This window comes from Rhinopithecus roxellana, chromosome 5 (assembly GCF_007565055.1).
Source record: "Rhinopithecus roxellana isolate Shanxi Qingling chromosome 5, ASM756505v1, whole genome shotgun sequence".
In the NCBI taxonomy this organism is placed as follows: domain Eukaryota; kingdom Metazoa; phylum Chordata; class Mammalia; order Primates; family Cercopithecidae; genus Rhinopithecus; species Rhinopithecus roxellana.
In genome coordinates this window covers 49,663,996-49,678,948 of record NC_044553.1, presented here as the reverse complement: position 1 = coordinate 49,678,948, position 14,953 = coordinate 49,663,996, and the positions used below count along the sequence as shown (strand labels likewise).

Genomic DNA, 14,953 nt, shown 5'->3' with positions numbered 1-14,953 from the left:
AACGGTGAATCTTTTCGAAAAAGGTTTTAATTGACTTTGCCAAGATCCATCAGAGAAATTACTATGGCAGTTATAGCCTTCTGAAATGCATTTCTTTTTTTTTTTTTTTTTGAGACGGAGTCTCGCTGTATCACCAGGCTGGAGTGCAGTGACGTGATCTCGGCTCACTGTAACCTCTGCCTCCCGGGTTCAAGTGATTCTCGTGCCTCAGCCTCCCGAGTAGCTGGGATTACAGGCATGCGCCACCACACCCAGCTAATTTTTGCATTTTTAGTAGAGATGGGGTTTCACCATGTTGAGCAGGATGGTCTCGATGGCCTGACCTCATGATCCACCCACCTGAGCCTCCCAAAGTGCTGGGATTACAGGTGTCAGCCACCACGCCCAGCCATGAAATGCATTTCTTAAATAATAAGACATGAAAGTTGAAATTAATCCTTGATCTATGGGCTTCAGAATGGATGTGTGTTAGCAGACATGAAAACAACATTCATCTCCCTGTACATCTCCATCAGAGCTGTTGATCGACTAAGTCACTGAACATTGTCACTAAGCAGTAATATTTTGAAAGGAATCTTTTTTTCTCAGAAGTAGGTCTCAACAATAGGCTTAGACTACTCGTAAACCAGCGGGGCACGGTGGCTCACGCCTGTAATCCCAGCACTTTGGAAGGCTGAGGCAGGGATTCCTTGAGCTCAGGAGTTTGAGACCAACCTGGGCAACATGGCAAGACCCCGTCTCTACTAAAAATACAAAACAAAAACAAAAAAAAACTCAGTAAACCATATTGTCAACATCGTGATGTCATCCAGGCTTTGTTGTTCTATTTCTAGAGCACAGGCAGAGTAGATCTAGCATAATTCTTAAGGGCCCTAGGATTTTAAGAATAGTTAATGTACACTGGCTTCAACTTTAAAGTTACCAGCTGCATTAGGCCCTATCAAGACAGTCAGCCTGTCCTTTGAAGCTTTGAAGCCAGACATTGACTTACTCTAGCTATGAAAGTCTTAGATGGCATCTTTTACCAATATAAGGGTGTTTCATCAACACTGAAACTCTGTTATTTCATGTAGCTCCCTTCATCAATAATCTTAGCTAGATCTTCTGGAAAACTTGCTGCAGCTTCAATAACAGCACTTTGTTCACCTTGTACTTTTATGTTATGGAGATGTCTTCTTTCCTTAAACCTCATGAACCAACTGCTGGCTTCCAACTTCTGCAGCTTTCTCACCCCTCTCAGCCTTCAGAGAATTAAAGAGAATTAGGACCTTGCTCTCAATTAGGCTTTGGTTTAAGGGAATTGGTTTGTTCTTTCATCCAGACCATTCAAACTTTCCCCATATCAGCAACAAGTCTGTTTTACTTTCTTAAAATTTATGTGTTCACTGGAGTAGTACTTTTAATTTCCTTCCAGAATTTTTCTTTTGCAATCACAGGTTAACTGTTTGGTGCAAGAGACCTAGCTTTCAGCCCATCTTAGCTTTCGACATGCCTCCCTCACTAAGCACTGTCATCTCTAACTTTTAACTTAAAGTGAGAGACACGTGACTCTTCCCTTCACTTGTACACTTAGAGGCAATTGTAGGGTTATTCATTGGCTCAGTTTTAAGATTGGGAGGGAATAGGGATTGTCTCAGAGAATAGGGAGGCCCGAGGAAAGGGAGAAAGATGGAGAAATGGCCGGTCCATAGAACAGTCAGAATATACACATTTGTCTTGTATGGGTGTGGTTCATGGCACCTCAAAACAATTACAATAGTAACATCAAAGATCACTAATCACAGATCACCATAACAGATAATAATTATAATGAAAAAATTTGAAATATTGTGAGAATTACCAAATGTAACGAAAAGACATAAAGTGAGCACATGCTATTGGAAAAATGGCACACAATGTTGCCAAAACCTTTAATTTGCAAAAAATGCAATATCTGCAAAACACAACAAAGCGAAGCACAATCAAAAAGGTATGCCTGGCCGGGCGCGGTGGCTCACGGCTGTAATCCCAGCACTTTGGGAGACCAAGGCAGGCGGATCACGAAGTCAGGAGATTGAGACCATCCTGGCTAACACGGTGAAACCCCGTCTCTACTAAAAATACCAAAAAAATTAGCCGGGCATGGTGGTGGGTGCCTGTAGTCCCAGCTACTTGGGAGGCTGAGGCAGGAGAATGACGTGAACCCAGGAGGTGGAGCTTGCAGTGAGCCGAGATGGCGCCACTGCACTCCAGCCTGGGTGACAGAGTGAGCCTCCATCTCAAAAAAAAAAAAAAAAAAAAAAAAAAAATGGTATGCCTATAGCTTGTTGTCCTCCACAGTGAGCAGAATACTCTTAAAAGCAGATTTTGACTCCATCAGCTGTGATCTGTAAGATTTAGGGTCTCACCTGTAACTCACCATTTTCTAGGAATGGCATGAGTTAATGTCATTCCCACCCTGCTTCAAGTATCATATTAGAATTCTTGCCCTTAACCTTTCAGGGAAGGGGAGTGGGACATTGAGACCCTCCTCAGCCTTGCCTTTTGACCTTCTGGGTGTCTCTCCACTCATTTGGACATGCATTATATCCCATTGTTTTTCTTTCATTCATCCATCTTAGTAACCATTATTGAGCACCTAGTGTATACAGACACAGTAATGAACAAAATAAACATGGGTCCTGTCCTCTGGGAGTTATACCCCTGAGGGCATACAAATGGTAAACAATCAGACAAATAGCTGCATCATTACAGAGTCATGATACATGCTTTCTGAGAGTACAGGACACCATGAAGGAATATAACAGGCCGATCTAATGAAGGACACTTGTGCAACAGCATTTGTCAGGCCATCTGTCCTGAATGCTTGGCTTGGTGGGTGCCACAGCCACAACATGCTTCTCATAGTTGCCTTCCATGTCTGGTGAGGATTCCTTAAAAGAAAAGCAGCTGTCATTCAGGGTTTGCCTCGGAAAGAAATCAGGATTGGCATCCTCCTTCGTTTGCTTTGATTTGTAGAGTTTGAAGAGACTTCAGGAAGCCAGATCACCTGCCTTGCAACTCTGGGGCATCATTCACATCACAATCTATGAATGGAGCTTCCAGAATTGCACACGCAGTCAGTTAATGACAAGCCCTGAATTTGTAAGTAAAAGTTTTAATTCCATGGAAGGATAATTGAGCAACTGTGACCTTACAGAACATTTGTTACCACTCCTCTCCCATTCTGCCTTTAAGATGACATTGGCAGAGATTTCAGCTATCCTCAGTAACTCTCTCCAGGAAGCATGAAAATCACTCTAGTGAATTCTATACTTCCTTGCTTTCCTTTGTGATAGTGGGCACTGGCCTGAACGGAAACCTTTGGTCTGGTGGCTTAACCATTCCACTATAAAGGAAGGAAGGCAGAAGGAGAAAACAAGGAGGCAAGGAAGGAAAGAAAAGAAAGAAGAGGAGATGGAGTAAAAGGAAAAGAATGAGAAGGAGGAGGAAAGACTGAGGTGGGGAGATCACTTGAGACCAAAGTTCAAGACCAGCCTGGGCAACATAGTAAGATCTCATCTCTATAAAAAATAAAAAACTAGCCAGCTATGATGGTGTGCACCTGTAGTCTTAGCTACTCAAAAGGCTGAGGCAGGAGGATTGCTTGAGCCCAGTAGTTAGAGTGCAATGAGGTAGGATTGCACCACTATGCTCCAGCCTAGGCAACAGAGTAGGACCCTGTTTAAAAAAAAATAGAGGAGGAAGACAAAAATGAGGAGAAATAAAAATAAAACAAATATTTGCTGCAATATTTTACATTAATGTAAAAAAATCCATGATGAACAAGCTATCAAAATTTTCAATGAAGACAGGCTCAATATCACTGATTTTTCCTTTTGCCTAAGGTTCCAATATGGCTCAGCATGACACTGACACCCACATTCATTTGTGGGAGCATGTGGGCTCAAATCTTACTAAGATTTGAGAATCCATGGGCCCAGGTGAATATCTGGAGCTGGTGTTAGTAGCTAGCGAGAGCCTATTCTACGCAACTCTTTTGAACTCCATGTTAAGAACATGGTATTGATATCAAACATGGTAAGAGTGTTTAATCAGGGAAATTTGCTAAGGCTACAAATTAGGGGCTTTTTCTCCCCCAGAGAGCTGGTTTACCAACATCTACCTACTGGAAGGCTTATTTACTCTCTGTTTAGGAACAAACACTGGTAAGGGTAGGTTTTAGTTAAAGCTGTCTCTACTATGGGTACAACTGACATTTGGGCCTGGCTAGTTCTTTGTTACTGAGGCTGCCCTGTGCATTGTAGGAGGTTTAGCAGCATCCCTGCCTTCTACCTTCTAGATGCTGATAACACACCCCTGTTACCCCAATGGTGACAACCAAAAGTCTGCAAACACTGCCAAATGTTCCAGGGGGTGGGGAGGGGCTGGGAAGGGGATGGCAATTTGTTTGGTTCGAGAACCAACAGTGATCAGAACAGACAGCCCCAAACTGAAGAAGCCAGAATGCTGTGCAAAGCAGTTACTTCCTGCGCTTTCTAGCATAAGGAGGCAGCAGTTATAGCCCTACTGACCTTGGAATGATCCTACTGGGCGGTGGGGTTGGGGAGGTGGGGGAACAACTTTCCCAGTTCCTTGGTGGAGGTTTGTCAAGCTTCTCTGCCTGAGGATTGACTTCCTTAGACAAACAAACATTTGGTTAGTTTGACGGGTAATCCAAATTATGATTAGAAACAGATTACCTAGCTGGAGACTTGTTTGGCCGGGAACAAAACCACACACACAAATCCCTAATCACTTTCCAGGAAGAGGCCTCTCTTTAACTGGGACTGGGGACAAAAGCCTTTTCTTGAACTTTTAATGTTTTCATATATTCTTAGATCCTTGTGCCTCTCCTTGAAAAAAGGAGGCAGCCTCTAGCCAAGTCGAGTCTCTGAGCATACTCCACTGCCAGTGCGGGGTCAGGCTATGGTGTGTGTACAAAGGGTGGCCACCTGCACTCAGAACTTGCATGCTAGATTTCTGATTTTCTCATCACCAAGATTTTGAATGAAATATAAAAGGAAATAATCTTTGTGACAGCATTCAAACTTTTTTTTTCTTTTTGGAGACAGAGTCTCACTCTGTCACCCAGGCTGGAGTGCAGTGGGGACGATCTCCGCTCACTGCACTCTCCGCCTCCCAGGTTCAACTGATTCTCCTGCCTCAGCTTCCCGAGTAGCTGGGATTACAGGCATGCACCATCACACCCAACTAATTTGTGTATTTTTAGTAGAGACAGGGTTTCACCACGTTGGCCAGGGTGGTCTCAATCTCCTGTCCTTGTGATCTGCCCACCTCAGCCTCACAAAGCGCTGGGATTACAGGCGTGAGCCACTGTGCCCAGCCAGCGTTCAACTATTTTTAAAGAATATTTAATTTACCATGTTTAAAACTAGTTTGCAAGAAATTTTTAGCCACTCCATCCTATGTCATACTCACATATGCACACACACCCACACACCCACACACACACACACATTCATTTTGGTAGCAGCTGTAGCCAGATGGTATCTTCATCCTGGATGCCTCCTGATTCCCAACACACAGCTGTTGAGTTGGCCCTCATGTTTTCCAGCTGTTCTTTGAAGAATTAGAAGCTGGACAACTGAGGAGAAGAGACAAAGTCGGGCTAAGTGAAAGAGGACAGAACCAATGTATTCCCGTCTTGGAATCTCAAAGATCCAAAGATTGTGTTGGGAGAATCAGGACTGGTCATCTAGGCACCAGAAAACACTCATCTACCTTCTGTCATCCATGCAACCAGAAACCCAAGCCTTTCTTTAGGTGATTAAGGAAACTAAACAACTTGCCATTTCAACTAGTATCCCTGGGATGACAACTCCCAAATCTTTATCTTTAGCCTTACCACATACTTGAGCTCCAGATCTGAATTTCCAGTGCCTATTGGCCAGGTGCAGATGTACACCCCGCCAGCCCCTCAAATGCAATGCTAGCTACATAGGGATCACCATTCCCAGCCTAGCAGCCCCTCTTCTGGGGCTCCCCCTCTCAGTAGTATCTCTCCCCATTCACACAGGGGCTTGAAGCCTTGGGTCACCTTCAAAGCCACCTTCTCCACTCTGATACCCACTCTCTCTCTCATATCTGCCTCTTATTTTCATTTCTACGGAAACAATTCTCTCTCCTGCCTAAATGACTGCACCACTCTGGCACCAGTTGCTCTGTCTCACCCAGACACTGTTTCCTAAATAGCTCAAACATTGCCTTCTAGGTATCAAACATCAGTGGCTCTTCTTGACCTATAGTGCTCTTAAACAAGTTTTTCAAGGGCAGCCATGGTTTACCTGCAACCCCATTTTGCTATTCTCATCTGTCCTTGGGTCCTTCCCTGTCTTCCAGCCCTTACAAATTACTTGTCTAATGTATGAGATGGCAAACACACCCTACCCTTGCTAAAGCTACTTCCTCATCCCTTTTTCTGACTATTAACATTAGTCCTAGATCAAATGCTGCCTCCTTACCCTGGAAAACCTGTTTCCTCTTCATTCCCATGATACTTTGTAATACATAATATATATTTTAATAGGCTTTATTCTTTAGAGCAATTTACATTTCACATATACATTTTATGCTCTAGCCAGTCCTCCCCCCGCACTGAGGGAGGAGGCACAACACCTACATCTACTAGTTAATTTCTTGGGAAATAGTTGTTGAAAGAAAACCAATTCCTAGAAAAAGACAGCCCAATGAGACAGGTAAGATCACGATAAGACTAACTTCAGGTGCAAATGTATCCAAAGCATAATATATAATAACAGGGGTGTGTGGGGAGGTGGGAAGAACAGGGGCAGAACCACACCCACTTTTTGGCATTGAGAAAAGGGAAGAGGCCCACCCCACATTAAAACTGCAATTCCCTCAGGGATCCACCTCCTTCATCTATGGGAAGGATGGCAACTAAGCAATGTCCCAATGACTGTGCCATCACAGAGGACAACCTGAACACTCCCCTAGGGCTAAGGGTTCAGAAACCAACCACCAGGAAGTTTGCTGTGTCAAGCACACACTACTGAGCTTTGCTCCAAAGAGTTCTTTAAATGTGGTAACTTGATACCAAATCTTCCCTTCCCTTCCCTTCCCACTCCTTCGTGCTGATCACATATTTAAACTGTGGTTCTTCTACTTGAAATGATCTTTTTTAAAAAAGCCTCAGAGGACTACTGATTAGAATAATCACAAGGAAAACACACTTCCTAACCCAAACATCACTTTAAAAGCTGTCAACCCTGTTGAAGTGACTAGAAAAACTGAAAAAGTGGAGAGGCCAATGCGTTATTATTTTTTTAAACTCACATTCAAATCTTATTTGTTGAGCACCTACCCTATTCACAGAAGTTACTGGATCTGTCACATGTCACACGAGGTAAGTGGTGTTATCTCCTTTTCAGAAACGAGAAAACTGAGATTCAGGAGCATGTATGTGGTCTACTTTGTCTCTTAATTAGCTCATAAGTTTTCCAAAGTGAGCCCATGTGTGCTCAAACCCATAGCGTCTCCCACAGTGTCAGAATGCTACATGTTCGACAAATACTTACTGAGCCTCAAAAGTAAGATGTCCTACCCTTTTACGGAAGACATGCCTTTGGTAATTTTTCTCCTTCCTATACACCAGAAGCCACTTCCTCTGGCATGTCAAAACCCCCACATGGCAGCCAGGAGAATACGCCCCCAGCCTTCCATCCACAAGGAGTGCGTAATTAACAGAGCGCCTCAGGTGCTGAGCTCTGAAAGCCCAGGACCAGGTCCCACCTCCTATGGGCTCCCAACCTTCAACTGACTTTGGCCTAAAGTCCTCCACAGCCTTGCCAAACTTTTCTCAGACTGCAAAGGAAGATATAGAGCACTCCACCCAGGCCAGGCACGGTGGCTCACGCCTGTAATCCCAGCACTTTGAAAGGCTGAGGCGGGCAGATCACCTGAGCTCAGGAGTTCGAGACCAGCCTAGCCAACATGGCAAAACCCCATCTCTACTAAAAATACGAAAATTAGCCAGGTATGATGGTGTGTGCCTGTAGTCCCAGCTACTTGGGAGGCCGAAGCAGGAGAATCACTTGAACCTGGGAGGCAGAGGTTGCAATGAGCCGAGATCACTCCACTAAACCGCAGCCTGGGCGACAGAGTGAGACTTCGTCTCAAGAAAAAAAAAAACCCTCACACACACACTCCACTCACCCTTTCTTCACTCTAGGATCAGACTTACAGTGTGACGACTATCTTAGCTTCCTCTAGCTCCCTTGCCACTTTCTCATAGACTTTCACACTACTAAAATCCTGCCATGTTTGATCCTGTCTTGAGGTCTGCTTCTTGGGGGACTGGGGACTAACATGCCCCAGTTTTTGCTTGAATAAAAGATCATTCCCTTAAGAGTATTTAGCAAACACCTATTATGTGCTGGGAATACAGGGGTGAACAACAAAAGCATCTGTGCCCTCATCAGTAACAGATTCATCAAATAATTACAAAAATTAAAAGTAGAGGGAGCTGTGATGAGATGTGAGGGGAGAACCTGACCTGTTCTGTGGGACTGGGAGGGAATTCCCTGAAGGATGAGGAGTTAACCAGGCAAAGGTGTGGAGTATTTCAGGCTGATGAACAGAAGGCGCAAGGCCCTGGGCTAGTAGGGAGCTCCCCAAACAAAAGGACTTGGAGGAGACTTCAGACAAAGGAGAGGAATGCAGAGCAATGTGACTGAAGAGGACGGCCCTTAAGAGAATGAAGAATATGGCCTTGTAAGCCATCTTGGGAATTTGGAAAGGTGATTTATCTTTCTAGAGTGTAAGCTCTTTGAAAGCAATTACCTTGTAGCAGCCTTCTTTGCTAGTTCTGGTATAATACCTTGCACAATACAAATGCTCACTAAATATTTGTTGAATCCAAGTAACAGAAATCAGTAAGGAAATAACTTGATTTTTTTTTTTTTTTTTTTTTTTTTTTTTTTGCGTTATTCTCCCTATCACCAAGGGCACAGCAAATTAGCCAAATGCATCAACCATGTAGAAGCTTCTGGCCCCTGCTGGCTGATAAAACTGATGATGACAATGAGGATGATAATTCCCAGGCATTGGTCTAATTGTTGGAGAGATACAAGCAGAGAGATACTGCGGAACATGCTCTGGATCAAACTGTCTTGTCCAAATACTGGCCCAGCCGGTGCGGTGGCTCACACCTGTAATCCCAGAACTTTGGGAGACCAAGTCAAGCAGATCACCTGAGGCCAGGAGTTCGAGACCAGACTGGCCAACACAGTGAACCCCGTCTCTAATAAAAATACAAAAATTAGCTAGGCATGGTGGCACATGGCTGTAATCCCAGATACTCCAACTGAGGCAGGAGAATCGCTTAAACCTAGGAGATGGAGGTTGCAGTGAGCCCACACCACCCCCCACTGCACTCCAGCCTGGGAGACAGAGCAAGATTCTGTCTCAAAAAAAAAAAAAAACAATTGGCCTTGCCACTTCCTACTTGGGTGATCTTAAGTTACCTAATGTCACTGCATCTCAGTGTCCTCATCTGTAAAGCAGAATTGATCACACTACCTCCACTGGAGCACTGGGGATGGGAGATGGGTACAGGAAATTGTTACAGAAAGCACCTTCAGCATACTGTCTGGTGCAGAGCAAGCGTCCAATAAATGGTACCAATTGTTAATATTCACACGTGGTCCCCTCGGCTGAGATAGGAGAACATGCACAGGGAGATTTCCCAGACCAGAGGGAGTTGTCATAAACTGTCATCAGAACTGCATGGGATCACTTGTGATGCAAGAGGCCAGCTTTGAGGACCCACTGGGTAGGCTACAAATCTTGAAGCCTGGCCAAGCCCAGGCTTGCACTTTATACACTTGGACTCTGAATCCCACAGTAGTATTTAAATATAGATCTGAACATCAGACTAGACAGTGCACCACTAATGTGCGGGTATATGCAACATGCTCACAAGGCAAACAGCGGCCGGGGAAAGGACACACAGCTTCTAGTTTTTCTGTCCTAGAGGACAGAGGCTGCGCCTTTTTTGGCTCCATTTCAGAGCCACAAAAGGCAGCATCATGAGCAGACATGGCCTAGTTCCTGCCTCTCGGGTTTGTTTTCCCATGTGGGACATTGTAGTTAGATCCTGAGCTTAGAAGAAAATGCCTACGGAATCAAAAAGGATAAAAGGAGGAAAAATACCTGGCTTCTGCCCCAAACGCTGTGCCCTAGCTGGCTCCAGCTGCCTTGGAATGGGGCAGGGTGGTTGGGTTGTAATTGCCCGGGCAGAGATATGAGGTATGCAGGCCTACGTGCACTGCCTCACACATCACGAGGCTGGGAGGGGCTCTGTTTAGTCAGTGTCCAGCTGATAACGACCTGAATCCTTAGGATGCCAGCTGCCTGCCAAGCTGGACATGTCCAGACAGTGGCACCCAGAGGTCCAGGAGACAAAACAAAGGGCCTGTTACTGAGTCAGTTCTGCTTAAGTGTGTCATCCTTACTGAAAAAGGTTTTGGGCAGGCTGGCAGAGAGGCTATGTCCCAGGAAGCCCAGAATTCTGGAATGGAGACAGTCAAATTCTAAAGGGGCTCTCTGCTGGCAGATTCCTGTCAATGATTCAACCTGGGCTCTCTCAGTAGGATCTGGCAGTTGGGCCATACCTTCCTAAGAGTATTCTTTTCCCTGCCTCCCACTGTTGCCAGGCCCAGCTGGTGCTGGCTCTCTTAGTGCCCTCTTTTTTAGGGGGACCGCATCCATCAAGGCCTAAAACCTTCCCTCTCCCCTTTTCACCAGAACATAATGATATTAATGATGGCTAACACGTATTTAGGACTTACATCAGCCACTTACTGCTCTAAGCACTTTATATATATGTTGACTAATTTACTCATCACAACCACCCTATGAGATATGTACCACTATTTTCCCACTTAACAGATGAGTAAACTAAGGCACAGAGAGTAAATACCTTATCCCAAATCATGTAGCTAGTAAGGTGGCAGAGCCAGGAAGCAAGTCCAGGTGGTCTGAACCCAGAGTCCCTGCTCCTAACCATTATGCTATATTTCTTCTCCGTGTATGACCAAGTTCTTACTGACTAAAATTAGTTTAAAATCATCCGATTCCTAGGCCTGCTTTTCCAGAATGAACAGCACTCAGGCTCAGAGTTGGGATTTCATAACTTCCTATTTTGTGTATAGGAAAACTGAAAAATGTTTACAAATTAGGAGAGGCTAGGAAGGGAGGCCAAGCAGCTCAGACATGTGGTGTCAGCTTTATGATGAAAACTCTGGTCTTCTTAGCCAAGTGCGGACTTGGACAAAATATCCCTCTTAATGCAAGCTATGCCTTAGATTTTCTAGTTTAAGAGACACTTGTAATGTAAAAATTATCCAGGTGTGGTGGCGGGCGCCTGTAATCCCAGCTACTCGGGAGGCTGAGGCAGAAGAATCACTTGAACCTGAGAGGTGGAGGTTGCAGTGAGCCAAGATCACGCCATTGCACTCCAGCCTGGGTGACAGAGTGAGACTCTGTCTCCAAAAAAAAAAAAAAAAAAAAGAGACACTTGTAATTCAGTTAGGGGAACTGGGTACATAGTTCAGAAAAGCAGCTCACGGTTTGTTTATAGAACGCCCCACACCCACCACCAACTAGGCACCTCACCCAAGGGAGAAATAGCAGCCTTACAAATTGGAATGTTGTGGCTAGATTGGTGAGCCATTCCCAGAAAGAGGGAATTCTTTGTAGCCATGGAAGTGATGGATGATCTAACATTACTGATCACTTAATCACTAGGTACTTTATGTCATTTAATGCTTGCAGAAAGCCTAGGACATTGTTACTACTTTCCCCATCTTGTAGATGAGAATACTGATGCTCAGAGATCTTATATACTTACCTAAAGTAAGTCCTGATGAACCTAGGACTCAAACCCCATCTGAATCTAAACAAGGGAAGCACTCAGTGCCAGTCCGAGCCCAACTTTCCCAGGAGCCTTCACTGTCTCCTCTGAACCACGTCAGCCCCTATATCTTGACACAACTCTATTCCCTGCCATCTTTGCCACAATCTGCACTTATTACCATTGTTTCATGCTGGGCCAGTCTTATTAGCTAATCAGATTGGAAATTCTGGGGAGCAGCGATACTGGCTTGAACTTTGTTTCAGGCTATTTCAGGACAGACAAACTGGGAAAGCTAAACACCTAGAACCACAGCCTGGTCTCCCTAGTCGGGGTAGGTCCGTCACTTCATCCCTAGAAAGTGCCAGTTTGGCTTTACAAGTTTCTAAACCATTCATTGGCAATAGCTTACGTGTTATTCTTGCCCTCCTTTGTCAATCTCTTTACGGCTACTGCAGTTGGGTCCAGATATTGCAAATCCTCCCTGAAAGTAACTAACTCTGACTGCATTGTCACTAACTTGGGTTTGGCACAAGAGGGAAAGGTAGCTGAGTTTCCAATTCTGCTTCTCTTTGACTATAGCTCACCATGCTGCAGGCCCTTCCTCCTATGATAGTACTAACCAACATGAGCCCTAAGCTCTAATCTCAACCCTCTCCCAAATCCCAACACGTCAGACTAAATAATAATAAGGCCACAGGGCAGGCACACTGAGGCATGTGTGTGTCACTACCCAAGTCAAAGTCAAGATATATTCCAGGGCAGTTTATGATGCAGAAGGCGCCCTCTAATTTAACAAAAAAGCAAGAGGGCTGGGTGTTTCCTTTATTTCCCAAAGTAAAGAACAAAAGCTTTTCTCATAGTAAAAAGCCTGAACCCACTCGACCTGATCCCGTCCTCCCAGTCAACAAACACATTAATGTCAGTAAGAGTGTCCAGACATATATAATCGTGTATGAAAGTCAACAAAAGGAAGCTGTCATCTCTTTCTGCCACCTCTCCAGAAGATGTGATAGTGAGGGTGTTGTCAGCTAACTGCTTCAAAGGCAAGCAGGGCAGTAGGCTGTTCCACGTCCCCTAGGAACATGAACATTACTTCACACCATGATTTACTAAAACAAAAGCAAACAGGGACCAGCAGAGACAGCAGTGAAATGAGATGGTGACATCTTCCTGATGCTTTTCAGCTGCTTGGATCTCTCCATTTTAAGACAGATAATGAGGCCATCTTAGGCTCAACCCTTTTCTGATCCCATCTCTTTTCACTGCAATGTACCTGTCCAGTGTGCCGATCCCTCCATGTTTTTAAAGGGAAGTTCCTCTGATCAGTGACCCCATAGGAATATGTCAATGTCTAGCCTCACACTACAGGGTGATGACAGCCAGTCTTTGTTTTTCCTCCTCTAGGTTATACGAGCATCTTAAACATAGTGGAACTCACAATTCCAGCTTTATTCCAAACTAGTGAGATATTTCTCAGCTGCTTCCTCCACCTGCTCCTCAGGTCCAGAGTACAGGGCATTTGCCTAAGTCAGCATGCTAGGTGATAACCACAAAGCTTTTCCTACCACGCCTGCCATTTCCAAGCCCTTCTCTAATTGCAGTCTCCTCTATTCTAGTCTCAACTCTACTTGCTATTGGTGGAGTGCTTCTCCAGGGATGCATGTGGAGGAAAAGAAAAAGGAACCAGAGATGAAGGGGACATCCCCCTCCCTGGCACTGTCTCCATCTCTCCACAGTACACCCATCATCTCCACTGGAAGGAAGGTACTCATGATCTTCCTTGGAAGGAAGGCACCCAGACCTGCCCTGCAGAGACCATGAAATTAGTTCAGTACTTCTCAATAAATCTGTGGTAAAGGACCCGCTGATTTTTTCTAAAATTCTCAATCTATTATGAATCATCAATTTTGTAAAATAAACAAAAATGAATTATTAGAAAAGAGTTGAAACTAAAAGGCATATAAAATACAAGCTCAATTTTTTTGTTATTGTGTCATAAAACTATTCCATCATATTGCTATGAATGTTTCTAAACAATTGCTCTCCATTTCTTCCCTTGTCCACAAACCAGCACAGGTTTGAGTCTCCCTGCTCTAGCTCAAGGTCTTAGCTATTTACTAAACCACTTAGAGCCTAGACCTGTTGTTTCTGCAAGATGGAAGAACAGTCACTATCTCAGCTGGTCAATGATGTCCCACATCTATATATTCCAGGGACTCATTCCTGATTCTCCCTTAAGTTCTAAAAATATTTCAAAGACAATAAAATAATGCTGAACTTCTGAGGAGGGTATTTGTTTGCATTTCTTACTGCTGATCTGCAACCACCTAATACTAAAGCACCTTGGAGAGTAATGAAAGAAATACACAAGAGAAGAAGATGCAAACACTGGTAGGTCACTCACCGTCTTAGGGCTTCCTTTGTGGAACCAATAGAGAAAAGCATCCTGAAAACATGTCAAAGGTCTAAGGATTGTTATCATTGGGGCTGGTGAGTCATGGCCCAGAGCGACAGTAATACAGGTGCCCTACTGGCTGTTATCTATTCAAAACATGCCACTGGACTGTGAGGGAGGCAACCCTTAAAAGGGTGTGAAATAGAAAAAGAGGACAAACTTGTCCACAGCACTCAGGAGGCTCTGGGAATGAACCAGGAAGAAATAGTAGCCCGGTTAACATAGTTTCTGTACCTCCAGAGCAAGCAATTAAATCTCAGTGTCTACCATTGCACTTGAGGAACAAAATTGGGGATGATCATCCTTTAGTGGGGGGAAGTTGGGAAATGAGGTAGGACATATAGGGTGAGAGGCAGGACTCTGCTATGGACTGCATATTTGTATCTCCCCACCTCCAAATTTATAAGTTGAAACCTAAATCCCCAATGTCATGGTATTTGGAGGTGGGGCCTCCAGACGTTTTTATATGGTGATGGTGGAGCCCTCATGAATGGGATTAGTGCCCTTGTAAGAAGAGACAGGAAGAGATGCTCTCTCTCTAGTTTCTGCCATGTGGGGATACAAAGAGAAGATGCTGTTTC

At 44.4% G+C, this 14,953-nt stretch overlaps 1 long non-coding RNA gene across 1 annotated transcript in view; it reads left to right on the top strand.

Moving 5' to 3' along the window:
• Positions 1-13,763, top strand: part of LOC115897406 — a 29,419-nt gene extending 15,656 nt beyond the window's left edge. Inside the window, exon 3 of the long non-coding RNA XR_004057193.1 lies at positions 13,534-13,763. This is a non-coding gene — a long non-coding RNA (uncharacterized LOC115897406). The remainder of the gene's footprint in view (positions 1-13,533) is intronic.
• The last annotated feature ends 1,190 nt before the right edge of the window (positions 13,764-14,953 follow it).